We start from the raw sequence: 15,872 nt of genomic DNA, 5'->3' as shown, positions 1-15,872 counted from the left end.
GTGTCTAAGCTTGAACTATTTCATTTTCCACATGTTCTATTTTTTCATTGCCTGGAATATTTCCCAGTAGGGATAGGGATTAGATCTGTAATTTGATATCATGAACTTATATTTACCAGTGTAGTTCAGCACCTGTTGTGCAATAATATTTTAGAAAGTTTTCTAGACCACTGAAAGGTTAAGTTATCTACCCTGAGTCATACAGGCACTATATGTCAGAGGCAAGGCTGGAACCTAGGTCTTCCTAGTTTAGTAGTTCCACTACACTATGCTGCTAATTAAATTTTAAAGAAAATTCATTATCAGGTATGATTGCACACTTTTGTAAACTTACTTCCAAGCCTTAAGGCAAATGGAACTGCTTGAACCCAGAGGTTCTGAGCAATGAATGGTAAGGTAATTAGGTAGCTACATAATAAGCTTCCTAGAGGAGAAGGCTACATGAAGAGATCATTGAACCCAGAACTGAAATGAAAGGAAGGAAGGAAGGAAGAAAGGGAGGGAGGGAGAGAGGGACGAAAAGAGGGTTTCTGCTGCTGTCAGGTTAGTTCTAGTTAGAGATTAGCAGCTTCAGAGTTTGTAGGTGCTAGAAGGACCTATTGAGTATCAGAATGATCAACCAAATGGATATACAAATTTAGCTTTTTGTGACAGTTCATCCACCCACAAATTTCAGTGTCTGGGGATGTGGGTGAAAATGAAATTGAACTTACTAAAAATAATACTCAATGGATTTGGTGTTGAGTGTAGGCAGGCAGCAAATGCTCTGAGTCTTTATGGTCTGCATAGACAGTGATGTCCTCAGTCTCAAATATGGTTTTGACTACCAGCAGCTTCCTCTCCCAGACAGTGAAGTTCTTCTTTGTATTTATCAGCTTGAAAAAGAAGCCCCAGTCCAAAAGATCTTTTTTATAATCTTTTGAAGGATGGCAAAATGAAACGTGCTAGTCTCTCACTGTAGTGACCAATTGGCATGAGCCGACAATAACTAAATGTGCTTTCTTTATCCTCCTCACATGTCCACTAGAAAGCCTTGGCCCAATTAAGTAGATCTATGAAGAGGGCAGTCAGAACAGAGAAGCTAAGAATGACACAATAGTATCTCACAAAGCTGATGAATCACTGTGGGACCTGCCCAGAGGAGGGATCAGTAATGTGCTACAGGAAGCTGCTCTGGAAAGGCAATTGTTATATATTCACTGTGAGCATTTTACACCTTGGAAATCTGTAAATGCTGCAAATGGGGAATTGATTGTTTTGCTGATTGTCTAGACTTAAGGATGTGTTAAAAAGTGTGTAATGGATTCATTTTTTTTTTTTTGAGAGTTGGTTCTTCGAGTACACAAGAAATCTCCTACTGTTTCCAATTTATATGAAATACATTCAGACTCCCTTTTGACTTATTCCTTTAAGTACCCTCAGGAACTCCATACCTTCTAGTTCAAGTTGGCATTCCTCTACTTTTGGATATTTTTGACTCTGGTTTAAGTATTAGCACCAAAGAAATTAGCCAAAAGATTACTCAGACCAATTGTGTATATTGGACAGGAATCTGGGAACTTTTAATTAAAATAAACTCCACCATATTCTTGCAGAATTTGAATCCATAAAAAATAAAATCCAAAAAAAAAAAGCAATTCTAACAGGGTTACAAAACCTTCAAAAAAACCTGCTAGTTTTACTCAAACCAAACACATTTTAAACAAACCATGTCAGATTTATTCCATTCGTTGCCTCTTCTTATCTGGACCAGGTAAATACCACCAACCAAGCTAACTAGTCCATTAGTATCAAGGGTTAAGAATACTGGTTTCAGATGGCATCCAGAATGCCTTACCCCTATCAGAAATCCCCTACCCCTTTTTAAAAATGAATAGTAGTGGATCTTTGGTGAGGATAGTAGAGGATTGGATGACTTTTCTTTTGATTCTTTTCTAAAAACTCTTACAGGTACCATATTTGATCTACTAAATTACTGGAACTGACAAGATGGAGACCCCCAAATCAGTTGATACATGAACAACCTATATTATAGCAGTTTCTCTGCTTTAATCATGTTAAACCCCTTCCAATAATCCTGGTACTCAGAAAAACTCTCTAATACAGGCTTTCTCTAGGATTATGGTTAAAGGCAGCATATAGTTGTCCTAGGTACTAAATGCATGAGACACTAATGCATCTGACAATATGTCAGAATAAGAGAGACCTTTCTTAAATCCCACACAATGGATTTATTGGCTACACACATCAATCAGTTCCTAATAGTACTGAGAAAGAGTGGGAAATTGGGTTATATTTATGCTAAACACCTGGAAGTGTCTTCCTACTCAGGAAGGAAGGAAGGAAGGAAGGAAGGAAGGAAGGAAGGAAGGAAGAGAAGGAGGGAGGAAAGGAAGGAGGGAGGAAGGGAGAAAGGGAGAAAGGAGGAAGAAAGGGGGGAGGAAGAGGGGAGAGGGAGCAAAAGGGGAGGGAGGGAGAAAGGGGAAGAAGGAAGGGAAGGGGAAAGAGGGGAAGGTGGAAGGGGGAAGTGAGGGAGGAAGGAAGAGGGAGGGAGGAAAGAAGGGGGAGGGAAGGAAGAAAGGAGGACATCAATAAACATGTTTTAAGCACCTAACATGTTTCAGATACTGTGCCTAGGGACGTGAAGAATTTTTTTTTTAAATGGAGTTCATAACCTAATAGTGGAGAAAACATGCAAATATGTACAAACAATATGTGTGTGTGTGTGTGTGTGTGTGTGTGTGTGTATCAGAATACCAGAATAAAATGGTAGAAGGAAAGCACAAAAATGAAAGGTGACTAACATAGGGATTGACACATTATAGGTACTGAATAAATTATTTTGATTGAACGTTTTCACAGAAATGTTTCAATTTAATTTTGTTATTGTTCAATCATTTTTCTATTGTGTTGAACTCTTCGTGATCCCTTTTAGGGTTTTCTTGGCAAAGATTCTAGAGTGGCTTGCCATTTCCTTCTCCAAATCATTTTATAGATTAGGAAACTGAGACAGAGTTTAGTGACTTGCCCAGGGTGACTCAGCTAGTTCTGAGTCCAGATCTTACATCTGAGGCAAGATGTAAGCTTGTGAAAATGAATCTTTCTGACTACAGATCTGGCACTAACATTGTGCTACTTCACAGTCCTTAAAATCATAAAGTAATCCATTTATAGCACAGGCCCTGTTATACTTTAGGTTGAATCAAATCTTCTACATACACAGTGTAAGTTTGTAGCATGTGTGTTGCATGGCTTTTATACTCCCTAAACCGTTGTTAGCCTAATAAATCATACTCATGTGGAGCTTTAAACTTTCTAAAATGCTTTTCTTGAAATAACTATAAATTAGATTGAGGAGAATAAGTATTGTTCTTCCCATTCAGAGAAGGTAAAACTAAAATTCAAGATCACATCGCTAGTAAGCAGCAGAGCTGACATTTGAACATATATTCTTATATATTCAGTTTTCTCTTTTAGTCCATCAAACAAGCAACCAACATTTCTTCTGCCTACTATATCAGACTCTGTGCTCTTTCTACTATGTAACTCTCTCCTACAGATGCATCCAGTTATCCAGGTTTTCCCCAACTTACAAAAATCTGACACAGCAATGTACCAGTAAATGTTTAGAAACTCCCTCTCTAGGGGGAAATGTGCCTTTGGTACACTCAGGTTCCATCTGCATTATTCACATTTTCTCCATCACTTGCTTAAGCCTAGCCAGTCAATAGAACAATAAATCAATCTCTTCTGTAGCATTTGTAATTTCTGAGTTGTGAATGCTCACAATGAAAATTTTACAATTGGCTTTTTTAAACTTTTGTAGTGGACTCTAGCACATCTCTGTTTATGAATGACAGGCTCACCCCCAAGACAGCAATCAATCAAGAATATTGGGGTTGATCTAGGGAACTATCTGGCTCTCTTCTGTACCACTGCTTTTCTTCCCTTTCAGAAAATTATATGCATTCCATGCTTTTCCTGTTTCATGTAACTAATTCAGTTAATTCTACCTCAAGCGATGTCTACTTGAGGGAAAGAAAATTTAATTAAAGAAGTATGAGGAAATAGGTAGAGAGCTTTATGGAGATAATAAAGGAGACTTTGGGGACACATGAAAAGGTTTTAGAAATTGAAGGCACAGATTTTTATCAAGATATAATTTCACTTCAATCTTAGATGCTTTGTAGATAGAATATAAGTTTTGGAGTCATGAAAACATGGGTTCAAATCCTGTCTCTGACATTTATTAGCTCGGCTAGTCATAACCTCTACGTATCTGATTCAACTCTCTAAGACTTCTTTATTAAATCATGGGTACTTATGATCTGGTTGGAGGAGAGAGCTCCCACATTGGGAATTCCCAGGTTAACAAATAACTATATACGTAAGTATCAATTTAATTTTGTTAACAGATGAGAAAATTGAGACCTAGGATGGAAAAGTAACTGGCCTAAAATCTCATAGCCAGCCATTGTCAGTGTAGGACTAGAATAAGACTTCTTAGCACCCCAATCCAGACATGGTCATGATATTCCAGCTGTGTTGAATAATAGCGGATACTGTGCTAATGTGTCCATCAGGAATTCAGAGAGCTCAAACAATGAAGATTTAAATAGAGCAGAAAACTTACTAACACAGAGATTGAGGCAAAGGCCAAACTTTACATGTATGCTACAGATATTAACAGACCTTCTCTTCCTGAATTTTCTTAAAAGAGAGAGGAAAAAGGCAAAGAAAAGTAGGAAAGACTTGTGCTCCCCCAGTCTTCCTCTAAGGAATGCCTAGATGGGTAAGAACTAGAGTCTGAATCATAGGGAAGTCTTTTCCCAAGGGCTAGTATCTCCCACAGGTCAAGAAGACTCAGAGTTCAACAAGATCAGGAAGAAGCTGAATAAACTTCTGAACAATTCTTTCCATGCAGCCTAAAAGAGGCTTTGAAAAAAAAAAAAGAAGTATTCTTCACTGACAATAATATAATAATAATAATAATAGCTAACATTTTTACAGCACTTACTATGTGGCAGCCACTACTAAGCATTTTACAGTTCTCACTTGATCCTCACAACACTGATCCTGTAAGAAAGGTGCTATTGTTATCTTCATTTTACAGATAATAAAACTGAGGCACACAAAGGTATAGTGACTCGGTCAGGGTAAGTGTCTGAGGATGAACTTGAATTCAAATCTTCCTGAATCCAGGCCCAGGACTCTCTCTATTGTGCCACTTAGATGCCCTGATTGGGATAAAATTTGTCCAGGTCTGACACCTTGAATACATTAAGAGAAACTAAGTTCTAGTATTATTTTAAAGGAAGATTTCTATTTTTGTAAAAAAAAAAAAGGTTTATAGTTTATCTCACATCTTTCACATATCTATGGACAAATGTTTTGGAGAAAAGGAAGTAGCTAATTTGTTCTCTATTGACATTGTTGACAATGTTGACATTGCTCATCTAATGATAATAAATACCTTATCCTGAGGCACAATATATAGGAGCTGATCTTTATTAAGAAGTCTTAATAAAAGCACCATTACTGTGATGACAGATGTTATTAAAGGTATTTGTACCAGCTCATGGTTAATGCACAGGCTTATGAATAAATGACTGTTTTGTGAGGATTTGACTGATAATTTGTTGAGGTTAAATTATGGACAGTACCCCTAAAGAATCAACTAAAAAACTACTAGAAGCAATCCACAACTTCAGCAAAGTTGCAGGATACAAAATAAATCCAAATAAATCACCAGCATTCTTTTTTAAAAATTTTTTTATTATTATAGCTTTTTATTTACAGATATATGCATGGGTAATTTTTCAGCATTGACTCTTGAGAAACCTTCTGTTCCAACTTTTTCCTTCCTTCCACCCACCCCCTCCCCCAGATGGCAGGCAGACCAATACATGTTAAAGTATATGTTAAATGCAACATGGGTATACATATCCATACAGTTATTTTGCTGCACAGGAAGAATCAGACTTTGAAATAATGTACAATTAACCTGTGAAGGAAATCAAAAATGCAGGTGGACAAAAACAGAGGGATTGGAAATGCTATGTAGTGGTTCACACTCATTCCCCACAGTTCTTTTGCTGGGTGTAGCTGGTTCAATTCATTATTGAACAAATGGAACTGCTTTGGTTCATCTCATTGCTGAGGATGGTCAGGTCCATCAGAATTGATCATCATATAGTATTGTTGTTGAAATATATAATGATCTCTTGGTCCTGCTCATTTCACTCAGCATCAGTTCATGTAAGTCTCTCTAGGCCTTTCTGAAATCATCCTGCTGGTGACCATTAGTTCTTTTTTTATTTTATTTTATTTTTTAAAATATTTTATTTTATTTTATAATAACTTTATATTGACAGAATCCATGCCAGAGTAATTTTTTTACAACATTATCCCTTGCACTCGCTTCTGTTCCGATTTTTCCCCTCCCTATCTTCACCCCCTCCCCTAGATGGCAAGCAGTCCTATATATGTTAGATATGTTGCAGTATATCCTAGATATAATATAACCATCAGCATTCTTATATATCATTAACAAAATCCAACAGCAAGAGATAAAGAGAAATTCCATTTACAATAACTGTTGATAGTATAAAATATTTGAGAATCTATCTGCCAAGGGAAAGTCAGGAACTATATAAGCAAAACTACAAAACACTTTCCACACAAATAAAGTCAGATCCAAACAATTGGAAAAATATCAAGTGCTCATGGACAGGTCAAGCAAATATAATAAAGATGACAATACACCCTAAACTAATCTATTTATTTAGTGTTATACCAATCAAACTCCCAAGAAACTATTTCACTAACCTAGAAAAAATAACAACAAAATTCATCTGGAAGAACAAAAGGTCAAGAATTTCAAAGGAATTAAGAGAAAAGCAAATGAAGGTGGCCTAGCTATACCAGATCTAAAACTATATTATAAAGCAGTGATCATCAAAACCATTTGGTACTGGCTAAGAAATAGAGAAGATGATCAGTGGAATAGGTTAGGTTCATAGAACAAAACAGTCAATGACTATAACAATCTAGTGTTTTACAAGCCCAAAGGCTCCAGCTTTTGGGATAAGAATTCACTGTTTGACAAAAACTGCTGGGAAAATTGAAAACTAGTATGGTAGAAAGTAGGCATAGATCCACACCTAACACTGTACACCAAGATAAAGTCAAAATGGGTCATGATCTAGACACAAAGAATGATATTATAAATAAATTAAAAGAACATAGGATAGTTTACCTCTCAGATTTGTGGAAGAGGAAGGAATTTGTGACCAAAGAGAAACTAGAGATCATCATTGATCATAAAATAGATAATTTTGATTATATTAAATTAAAAAGATTTTGTACAAACAAAACTAATGCAGACAAGACTAAAAGGGAAGCAATGAACTGGGAAAACATTTTTTATAGCCAAAAGATTTGATAAAGGCCTCATTTCTAAAAGATATAGAGAATTGACTCAAATTTATAATAGTTCAAGCCATTTTCCAATTGATAAATGGTCAAAAGATATGAACAGACAATTTTCAGATGAAGAAATTGAAACTATTTGTAGCCACATGAAAAGGTGCTCCAAATTACTATTGATTAGAGAAATGCAAATTAAGACAACTCTGAGATACCACTACATACCTCTCAGATTGGTTAAGATGACAGGAAAAAATAACAATGAATGTTGGAGGGGATGTGGGAAAACTGGGACACTGATACATTCCTGATGGAACTGTGAATGGATCCAAACTATTCTGGAGAGCAATTTGGGACTATGCTCAAAAAGTTATCAAACTGTGTATACCTTTTGATCCAGCAGTGTTACTACTGGGCTTATATCTCAAAGAGATCTTAAAGGAGGGAAAGGGACCCACATGTGCAAAAAATGTTTGTAGCAGCCCTTTTTGTAGTGGCAAGAAATTGGAAATTGAGTGGATGCCAATCAATTGGAGAATGGCTGAATAAAATATGGCATATGAATGCTATGGAATACTATTATCCTGTAAGAAACAACTAGCAGGATGATTTCAGAGAGGCCTGGAAAGACTTACATGAACTGATGCAAAGTGAAATAAGCAGAACCAAGAGATCATTATACATGGCAACAACAACAGGACTATACGACAACCATTCTGATGGATGTGGTTCTCTTCAAGATTGAGATGATTCAAACCAGTTGCACTTGTTCAGTGATGAAGAGAACCGTCTACACCCAGAGAGAGAACCAAAGGAACAGAGTGTGGGACACAAAATAGCATTCTCACTCTCTCTGTTGTTATTTGCTTGTATTTTGTTTTCTTTCTCAGTTTTTTTTTTCTTCCTTCTTGATCTGATTTTTCTTGTGCAGCAAAATAACTGTATAATTATGTATATATATATATATAGGATTTAACATATATTTCAATATATTTAACACATATTGGACTGACTACCTGCCAACTAGGAGAGGGGGTGGAGGGAAGGAAGGGAAAATTTGGAAAAAAAGATTTTGCAAGGATCAATGTTGGAAAAATTATCCATACATATGCTTTGTAAATAAAAAGCTTTAATAAAAATAAATAAATAAAAGATTATGGGTAGTACTTTGTGTACCATTTAGACATGCTGCAGGAATGTGAAAATTATGTAATCTTTTCTCAGTTAAAAGATAAAACAGACCTTGAGCAACTGAAATATATTCTGATCCTATTTCCCCCTGAACTATACTCAGAGACTAAACAGTTCTCTCCTGTTAGTACCTGAAGTTACATAAAAGAAAAAATGAACATACAGGTTTTTTAAAGTGGTTAGTACAGAGGAGAGGTGAAATTTCTCCCAGCAATTCCACATAGAAAGCTCTGAATAATAACTGATACCAATTCTTACAGAAAATAGTCTCCAGACTATTAGCACTTTAACACAGTAATTTTAGCATGTAGAATCTCAGACAAAGCCATTTATTTTATAATTAAAATTTTTCTTTGAAACTTAGCTTTCATCATTAATACAACTATTCCTACTTATTTATATTTAAATGCATTTCCATTTATAAAGTGTAAAACTTGTTTAGGTATTCCTGCTAACTTCCTATCAGGATTCTTTGCCCATTTATTTTCATTTTTTCCTCATATGATTTTCTTCATATCATTTCCTTATATGAGCATGTGCTCCATTTTTTTGGTTCTGCTTTTAAAAAAAAAACCCTTTGTATTATTTCATAAAGGTTTCTATAGATGTCTTTATATGTCTCATAATTGTTCATCTTAATTGCTTTATAGTATTCCATTACATTAATGGACCACGATTAATTTATCATTCTCCTATTTTGAACATTTGGGTTGCTTCCAGGTTTTTTGCAATTATGTATAATGTTGCTATAAAAATCTTTGGACAAACAAAATTTTCATAATCTAATAGCAATTTTGGGAATAACTCTTGAATAGTTCTCAATGAGAAATTCAATTATGGATGTAAGCAAAACATAGGTGTTATTGGGTAAGAAAGAGAAAAAAATTGGTAATGGTAAAAAAAACAGATGTAAAATAGAACTTTTCCTACATAGTCACTTAGGAGTTGCAATTACTTATTTCATGTCCTGGGTCATTTCACTTCCCTGGGACTCAGTTTCCACACTGACAATTTTGGGGATTGACATAGAATGATCTCTAAAATTCCTTTTGCCTGTAAACATCCTAGGATTATGTTCCCTTCTCTATCCCTCCGACTTAGAGCAATGGGCATTGTGTGGGTACTTTCCCTTCATTACAACCCAACCTGCATATGGGAACTGAGTACCAGAAGGTGAAACTAACCAGTTAATATTGTCTCCCTGCCAGCCCTACTCCTATCCCTACTGCCTAAATCCTAACTAATTTGGTTTAGTTTGGATTGATTATGGTGTTCCCTATACTCCTTTCTTCAAATTCTTATCACCCAAAAAAAACCCCAAAGGTATTGGATAAAAGGGAAGAGACCTGGATTAGATTTCTGCCCTAAGCTTGTCATGAGACCTTGATCAGGTTATTCTTCATTTTTTCCCATCTGCAAGCAGGTTAATAAAATCTTTTCACTATGAGCTTTATAGGCTCTTTGTTCATCTATCATCTACAAACTTAAACTTCAGTCATATATTCCACAAAGAAATTACACATCATATATAGTATTTGTCTCAAAGATTAAATTCATGGTCTCTTAGAGATAGAAGGGAACTTAAAGAGCATGGAACCCAACCCTCTCATTTTCAGAAAAGAAAACTGAGGCACAGAAATAATGAATTATGTATTCAAGGCCATAAATGGTAGGGACAGAGTTAGGGTCAGCATATGACACCTCACTAGTGTTCTTTCCACTCCCTTATGTTGTGGTGATGGGATCTCAGGGAATTCAAATACCTGGTTAGAATGAAACAATAGGTAGGGAGGGGACAAAGAATAAGTATTTATTAAATGCTTCCTATGTGCCAGGCACTACACACTACTATTACTATTTGTTCTTTACAAATATAATATCATTTCATCTTCATGCCAACCGATGCAAGATAGATGCTATTATTATCTCCATTTAACAGTTGTGGAAACTGAGATGAACAAAAATTAAGTGACTTGACCAGAGTCACATCACTGGTTAAGTCTCTGACACTGGATTTGAACATGAGCCTTTTTGACTCCGGGCCCAAGACTTTATGCACTGTGCCACTTACCTGCTCCATTCCTGCTTTAGGGGAGAGGGGAGGAAAATGGAAGGAAAATGCTAATGACACCAGGGGCAAACAGATGTTTGACCATAGCCCACTACATACTGGGCTTAATTGCATTTTTTCTGGACCAAGGGCTAGGAACAGTGGGTTGTCCCCTTGGATTCATAGGTTAATAATAGACTATAGGGATTTAGAACTGAAAGAGACTTTCATCCAATCCAGATTCCTCATTTTATATATGAAACAAATAAGGCTCAAACATTTGGATTATGAGCTTCTCCATTAAATTTCAAGTTTGTGAGAAGAGAGACTCCTTTTGCCCTTTTCTTTGTATCCCTGGCCTTAAGCCCACTATCTGACTTAACAAGTGTTTGGTGGCTTGACAAAGTGGCATGGGCAAAGGCAACGGGAACATGGAGATCTTGTTCCCCACACCAATCTCACTAACTCCTAAATTGATCATGGTTGCTTCAGTCTTAGGTTCTTTCTTCCACATAATCCTGACTCCTGGAATGCTAGTGACAGTGCTGGGATTCTGACTCTAAATTTAATGTTGTTTCTGCCACTTGACTCCATGAATGGTACTTAAAAAATTTTCTAGCTCATGGGGTAGAAGTTGTCTCTTAGAAATCCATAAAGGTAATTTTTGTTGTTTCATGTTCTGCTCAAAGACAATACTTCTCCTCAATACCTTGCTTTATCTAATATCACCTAAATTCTGTCTGACAAAGATAATCACTTTCCTTGATCTCTGCTGTTTCCCAACAGAAGCCCTTTGCTCCAGCCATTCTATTGTCCTCACTGTTCCTCAGAGATGCAGTATTATGGGCCACCTTCCCACCACCACACAAAGTGCTCTTCCTTTCTCTTCTCCTTCATCAAATCCAACCCAATTTCCAAGTTCCATTTTTTCCATGAAACTCCTCCAGCCTACAATGACTTCTGAATTTTTCCAGTACTGACCATCTGTATAATACGACAATACTTCACTGTACATTGTCTTAAACTTTCTTTTTTTCATGTGTAGAACACTAATCTCAGCAAGGGGAGTGATCAGTTTATATCTTGTTGTAATGCCCACAACACCTAGAACAGGCAAAGATATTGCATAACTGATATTGAAGGATGGATTAACTATCTGACTCATGAGCAGGGATTATTTTATGCATTTAAAAATATTATTCTGAGGAATCCATAGGCTTCATCAAAGTGCCAGAGGGGTCCATGACATAAAACAGGCTAAAAATCTGCTCTAATCTAATCTTCTCACTTTACAGACAAGAAAATTGAAGTCAGATTCAGCCCATATCATTCGTATGTTGGCTTTGTTTTCTTTTTCTTTTTCTTTTTTTTTTTGCTAAAAAGTCCTTAGTTGTGGTCTCTAGTTTTTTAAAATGTATTTTTAGAAGACAAAATATATTGGAAAGACCTTTATACTGGAGTTAGGACTTGCTAGTTCTGGCTCTGTCATTTGCCCACCATGTGATCTTAAGAATAAGTTACTTCTCCTTTCTACCTGTTTTTTTTTATTGTTTTTTTTTTATTATTATAGCTTTTTATTTACAAGATGTATGCATGGGTAATTTTTCAGCATTGACTCTTGAGAAACCTTCTGTTCCAACTTTTTCCTTCCTTCCACCCACCCCCTCCCCCAGATGGCAGGCAGACCAATACATGTTAAAGTATATGTTAAATGCAACATAGGTATACATATCCATACAGTTATTTTGCGACACTAATATATTGTTTTTTTTAATTTTTAAATTTTTATTTAATGGTTACTTTATATTGACAGAATCCATGCCAGAGTAATTTTTTTACAACATTATCCCTTGCACTCGCTTCTGTTCCGATTTTTCCCCTCCCTATCTTCACCCCCTCCCCTAGATGGCAAGCAGTCCTATATATGTTAGATATGTTGCAGTATATCCTAGATACAATATATGTTTGCAGAACCGAATAGTTCTCTTGTTGCATAGGGAGAATTGGATTCAGAAGGTATAAATAACCCGGGAAGAAAAACAAAAATGCAGATAGTTCACATTCGTTTCCCAGTGTTCTTTCTTTGGGTGTAGCTGCTTTTGTCCGTCATTTATCAATTGAAACTCAGTTAGGTCTCTTTGTCAAAGAAATCCACTTCCATCAAAATATGTCCTCATACAATATCGTTGTCGAAGTGTATAATGATCTCCTGGTTCTGCTCATTTCACTCAGCATCAGTTCATGTAAGTCTCTCTAGGCCTTTCTGAAATCATCCTGCTGGTCATTTCTTACAGAACAATAATATTCCATAACATTCATATACCACAATTTACCCAGCCATTCTCCAATTGATGGGCATCCATTCATTTTCCAGTTTCTAGCCACTACAAATAGGGCTGCTACAAACATTTTGGCACATACAGGTCCCTTTCCCTTCTTTAGTATTTCTTTGGGATATAAGCCCAATAGAAACACTGCTGGATCAAAGGGTATGCACAATTTGATAATTTTTTGGGCATAATTCCAGATTGCTCTCCAGAATGGTTGGATTCGTTCACAACTCCACCAACAATGCATTAGTGTGCCAGTTTTCCCCGCATCCCCTCCAACATTCATCATTATTTTTTCCTGTCATCTTAGCCAATCTGACAGGTGTGTAGTTCTAACTGTTTTCTTATCTATAAAATAAGAGAATTGAACTCAATGATCTTTAAGGTCCTTTTCAACTCTAAACTATTATGATTTCATGTAACCTATTAAATTTTATGTTATATTCTTTCTATTACTCTAGCCTACAGAAAATTTTTTGAACCTTGTGTTATATAGTTGGATAACCTGATTAAATTTTCAGTCTAAAAATTGGATAAACAAAACACCTAAACTTTGATTAATAATTGGTAAAAAATAAATAAAAATTGGTTTTAAAAAAATGATGAAAAGCTGGCTATGTGGCTCTACATTTTTCTAAGATGACAGAGATCCACTGATTATTCCCCAAGTACTAAGTGCTGAGAGCCTTGCTGCTAGAGCTGCTTGGGTTCTGTAGTTTTTAGTCAGTCACTAGGTAACGACCATTTGGGGCTATATAACATTTCATGAAAGTTACATTTTAGAAAGAACAATTTTAAGATTGTACTGAGCAAGGGGCAACTAGGTGATGCAGTGGATAGAGCACCAGTCTTGAAGTCAGGAGGACCTGAGTTCAAATTTGATTTCAGACACTTAACACTTCCTAGCTGTGTGACCCTGAGTAAGTCACTTAACCCCAATTGCTGCAGCCAAAAAAATTGATACTGAGCAGGGAACTCCAAATTGCATTGAGGAGGGAAACCAAGTTGATAAAGGACTTAAATTCAGGATCTATGAATAGGGGTTACAGGACCTGTGGATATTTAGCTTGGAGAAGAGAAAATGAGATGGGATTAGGCCCCAGTATGATGGCTTTCAATAAAGTGAGAAAGACTGACAAATAGAAAAGGAATTAGACTTATTCTGCTTGATCCCATAAAGGCAGAAACAGGAACAATGAATAAATGCTATAAAAAAGCAAATTAAAGTTTGGGTTAAAGAATTCTGAGGGCATTGTTTGTAGTGCAAGAAACTGGAAACTGAGTAAATGCCTATCAGTTGGAGAATAGTTGAACAAATTATGGATTTGAATGCTATGGAATATTATTGTTCCATAAGAAATAATCAGCAGGATGTTTTCAGAGAGGTCTGGAGACACTTACATGAACTGATGCTAAATGAAATGAGCAGAACCAACAGATCATTATACATGGCAACAACAAGACTATATGATGATCAATTCTGATAGACGTGACTCCTCAACAATGAGACGATTCAAACAAGTTCCAATTCAGTGATGAAGAGAAAGGGCTGTGGGAACTGAGTGTGGTTCACAACACAGAATTCTCACTCTTTTTGTTGTTGTTTGCTTGCATTTTATTTTCTTCATCATTTTCTTTTCTGGTTTGTCTCCTGGATACTCCTGGATACTGTCTCTTGATTTGTCTCCTACCTGTCTGACCTTTCCTTCTCCTTCTCCTCTGTTGCCTCATCATCTATGTGATGGCCCCTGTGAATGTTCAGTCTCAGTGACTTTGCACTGGCTATCTCCAACCTAATATGCCTTCATACCCTTTTCACTTGCAACTCATAGAATCCCTCTCTTTTCTAAGGTACAAATCAAGCACCACTGTCTACATGTCTTTTCTGATATCTATTAGTGCCTTCTTGCCTAAATTACTTTTTTGTACCTATTCTTTCTGTATATACTTATAGAATTGTTGTCTTCCCCAATTCCATGCAAGCTCCTTGTAAGTATTTTATTCATTGTATTTGTATATATCCCAAGAGTCTAAGACAGTGCCTGGTAGTGGTAGGTACTTAAAAATGTGACTGCCATGAGAATGTGTCCTAGCTCATGCATGTACTATCCAAAAAAAATTCAATGCAGAAAAGATTTGAAACCACAGCAAATAATTTTTTTTGAAGAGAATGTTTAACCTATGGAAGAAAACATTTGATGGAATATAATAAGCTGTCTTTAAATATCTTAAAAGTATTGTCATAATAATAGCTAGCATTTATATAGCACTCAAAGTTTGTAAATGTATTATTTCACTTTATCCTCACAAGAAGTTATTTTTATTATTGTCATCTTACAAATAAAGAAATTAAGGCAGATGAAGTTAAGTGACTTACTTACCCAGAGCTAGTTTCTGAAATTACATTTGAATCTAAATCTTCATGACTCCAAAATAGCACTCTTATCTACTTCATCACCTAGCTTCTTATACTGAGGAGAGACTTGATTGGTTTTGCCTTAGCTTAGACAGCATTGGGAACAATAGCCAGAAGTTAAAGAACAGTTTTGGTTTGGTATAAGAAAAAGTGTTTCTAACAAATTAGATGTCTCCCAAAATGGAATGGTATCTTTTAGAAAGAAATGTTTCCACTGCTTAATGGTCTTCAAACACAGGCTTGTTAAGAATTTGTATTTCTACTCAGGTACAAGTTACACCAAACGGCTTTTGATTTTTATTCCAATTCTGAAGAGTCTTTGATTCTATGACATTGTCAATGTTCTTTGTAGCTCTTCTGTTGAAGGCTAAATCTGCTACTGCCTCCAAGTTCTTTTGCATGAGTTTTAAGTATGGACAGGTCCTTGTTACTGCTTATTGCCAATAATGGAAGTAGC

This window comes from Antechinus flavipes, chromosome 2 (genome assembly GCF_016432865.1).
Source record: "Antechinus flavipes isolate AdamAnt ecotype Samford, QLD, Australia chromosome 2, AdamAnt_v2, whole genome shotgun sequence".
In the NCBI taxonomy this organism is placed as follows: Eukaryota; Metazoa; Chordata; class Mammalia; order Dasyuromorphia; family Dasyuridae; genus Antechinus; species Antechinus flavipes.
The sequence above is the reverse complement of the archived record's forward strand: the minus strand, read 5'-3'. Positions refer to the sequence as shown.